Here is a 4068-nt window from a genome sequence, read left to right as displayed (position 1 = left end):
CTGGCCCTAAGGTGCCAGTGACTAATAGGATAGTGTTGTCACTTAGATGATGGCTATTAGACTAAATCCCAGACCAAGAAACACATTTGGAATGGTAGCATGAGGCCCCAGCTTGAACAGCTTGGAGGACCCATCCAGCAGTCCTGGGTTTATACCCAAAAGCACTGAAAGCAGAGACTCAAATGTTTGAACACCTCTGTTTGTAGCAGCGTCTACAGTAGCCAAAAGGTGGAAACAACCCAAGTGCTCACTGAGGTCTGAATGGATAAACCAAATGTGTTATACATACAATAGAATACTCTCAGCCTTACAAAGGCAGGAAATTCTGACACATGCCACAACACGGAATAATCTTGAAAACATTATTATGCCAAGTGAACTAAGCCAGTCACAAAATGACAAGTGACAAATACTGTATGATTCCACTTACATGCGATACCCAGAGTAGTCAAATTCAGAAAGTAGTCAAAGAAAGAAAGCAGAATGATGGTTGCTAGGGGCTGAGTGTGAGGGGAGAAATGGAGTTAGGGTCTAATAGGTACAGAGTTTCCATTTGGGGAGATGGAAAAAGTTCTGGAGCTGGATGGCTGGTGATCGTGACAATAGTATGAATGTACTTAGTGCCACTAAACTGTACACTTAGAAATGGTAAATTTTAAATATATTTTACTACTACTACTACTACTACTACACACACACACACACACACACACACACACACACACACATACACACAGACAATGATTTTGGATGACAATTGGAAGTGAGGGCAGGTGGGTAAATTTCCCTGATTCTTAGTAGCAAGTTTAGCCATTACCTTCATTCACCCATTCGTTCATATTTTCATTCAATGAATGTTGAGTAAGTACCTTCCACGTGCCAGGCAGCATTCTTGGTACAGGAATTGTAGCAACTGACCAGCAACTTCCTTTGCAACCTCCCTACTAGAGGAGGATGTTTAAGTGGAGGTCAGTCAACCAAGGAAATTCTCAATAGAAATGAAGATTGCAATTACTGCCCAAAGTATAGTTGGTTTCCCAGGTCAATGTATCCCAGCTCTCGAGGCTGACCCAGATGTAAATGAGTGACCCTTGAGTAAAATGAGAGATTTGGCTTAGCAATGGAAAGTACATTTTGCAATGTCTTCAAAGGCTCTGGAGGTTGGCATTCCAATTTCAGAGTTCAAACGGCCAAAACTTTGTGAAAACAAAAAGCCTAAGAAAATGTTTGCAAAGAGCTGTTGAGCAGGCTGTTTGTTTGTTTATTTTTTTGTTTCCCCTCCCCGCTTTCTTTCTTTATTCTGATTTGGGCCATATCAGGATCCTTCATGTGACTAACTTAAGTGGCCATCGCACGGGCCACACATGCTGAACTCTTCAGCATCACAGTCAAGTGGCTTCCAGGCACAATGCTGGGCACTGACTTTTTTTCAATTGGTCTGAAGTCAATATTTTGGTGAGTGCAGTTATTTGTGTCAACATTTTAGCTGAGATCACTGTGGAGTGTGAGGCCACCTTTAGCTGGCCTCTCAATGAACTTATTCACCAATATTCTAGCTCTAATCTAGACACTAGGCCAGAGTTCTTGCCCTCAAAAAGCTCACAATCTAGATATTTTATTAAAAATCAACAACCTCGTAATTATTAAGGCATTTGGAACATCACACGTGGGTTGCTCAAAAAGTCAATCACAAAGTCTACATGTAGTCACATCCTCTTTATTTGGCTAATATTTGTACGGTGTTTATTATGTGCCAAGCATTACTCTAAGGATTTTGCACATATTTAACCACTTTATGCCTATAACAACCCCATGAGGGAAAAAGTCTTATGAGACCCATTTCACAGATGAGAAAACTGAGGCACAAAAGGTTAAAGCGTTGCATAAGATGGTGTCTAATATGCAGCCAAGCCAGGTAGTCTGGCTTCAAGGTCCAGGTCTGTAAGTACCACACTAAGAGGCCTCCCACTCAGCTTTGGGAGTGACAGTGAACAGCACCCATGAGATCCTGAGCATGAATTAATTGAAAAGATTATTTTAGACTGAGTCCAAACAACAGGGTTCATAAATGTTATCTTGTGGGAGGAGGAGGAATTTACTGGCTAATTTGTTATGTGGTTTAAAGACTTAGGTAAATTTTATTTTATTATACCACAATAATGTAGTCCTAGTATTTTCAGCTTCTAAAATAGAAAATTGTAGCCCTAGCTGGTTTTGGCTCAGTGGATAGAATGTCGGCCTGTGGACTGAGGGGTGCCGGGTTCAATTCTGGTCAGGGGCACATGCCCAGGTTTCAGGCTCTATCCCCAGTAGGGGGCGTGCAGGAGGCAGCCGATCAATGATTCTCTCTCATCATTGATGTTTCTATCTCTCTCTCCCTCTCCTGTCCTCCCTGAAATCAATAAAAAAAAATTTTTAAATAGACAATTGTACTCATCACTGTTCATAACCCTGTTTAACACAGCAATGTAAAGTTATTTGTTTTGTATGAGTAACATGGCTCTAACATGAAAGTTAGTTTATGGCTATAGAAAACTTCCCTCTATGTTAAAATCTGATTAGGATAAAAGGGATTTTTTTTTTCTAAACAGGCAGCAGAGTTTGGAAACATTTTTATTATCTTCCATGAGTCATGGTTGCAGAATGGTAGGGTGGTTGAGAGACCAAATCTAGGTTCAAACGCTCCACTCACATTTATTGAGCCTTGGTTTTCTTATCTATAAACTGGAGATTATAACAGTACTTACCTCATGAGCAAGCGTGAGGATTAAGTGAAATAAGGTGTAAAATAATAGGTAAAAGGATTACCCAAGTGCCTGGCCTGATATCTTATCAGCTGTCAGTAAATGTCCAACATTATATTAATTGCTGTTGCTCTGATTCAGAAATTTATTGGATTCGCCAAAAACCTGTGATCTGCTAATTATTTGCTCTTGAAAAGGGGAAAAGTGATTCTGTTACTTGTAGACATTGTCCTGGAGCCACATAAAATAGCAAGGTGTTTTATTGTTTGTCTGTTGTTTTTTGTTAATCCTCACCCGAGGATATTTTCCCATTAATTTTCAAAGAGTGGAAAGGAGAGGGAGAGACAGAGAAACACCAAGGTGAGAGAGGCACATCAGTTGGTTGCCTCCTGCACACCCTGGGCCAGGTGTGTGCCCTTGACGGGAATCCAACCCGGGGCCCTTCAGTCCGAGGGCCAACGCTCTATCCATTGAGCAAACCGGCTAGGGAGCAGGGTATTTTCCACACCTTGTTTTAGTTGTGAAATTTGTTTCAAAAGGTGCCAAAACATGCACAAGAAAATCTTTCTCTGGAATTGTGTATATTGGAAAAAGAGGAAGTGTTCACTGGAGTTCTATTTGTTTTCTGAAAAAAATTAAAAAAAAGTCGGGGGGTGTCCATCTGACTATGAAATTGGGGGCAAAAGAACCTGTTGTGAGCGTCTTTTCATTGTTGGGCTGTTTATTTTTACCGTTTGCTACTCCACATTTTTTCCTTTTCAAAGCATTTTATCAGAGGATTCATTCTGCCAATAACGCACACATTCCCGCTCCTCAAGTAACCTGCGAGTTCCAAGTAAGCATAACCCCGTCCTGCTGACCCAGAGGCGAATAAAGATCAGAAAACATGCCCAACGTCGCGGAGCAGGCCCTGGGGAAAAGCTGTATCTGGCTTCCAGGCTCGCCCTCCTAGGCTCTGACCCACCAGCGGCGGGACCTAAGAAAGGGGAATCGTGACACTGTGCAGGTGGAGAGAAAAGGGCACTGGTCCCTCTCCCCACCACCCAGCCTCCAGGTGTCTTCCTTCCCGACCCACTCCGTGGGCATCGGGGTAAAGTGCCAGGGAGATCCCGGGTCCGTCCAGGTGGAAATCCTGGGCTGTTTCCCTTGGAGCAGCGCCTGGGTCCCGGGAGCAGCCTCCGCGCCACTCTGGAGCATCCCACGCCCCCCAACTGGGGTCCCGCCTATCCCCGCCCCGCTCCAGCCTCGAGGCCCCGCCCACAGGCCCGCCGCGGCCTGTCATTGGTGGAACGGCGCGTCCGTCGGCCGCCTGGCGCCTGGTGGG

This window comes from Myotis daubentonii, chromosome 4 (assembly GCF_963259705.1).
Source record: "Myotis daubentonii chromosome 4, mMyoDau2.1, whole genome shotgun sequence".
Classification (NCBI taxonomy): Eukaryota; Metazoa; Chordata; class Mammalia; order Chiroptera; family Vespertilionidae; genus Myotis; species Myotis daubentonii.
This window is presented reverse-complemented; position numbering follows the sequence as displayed.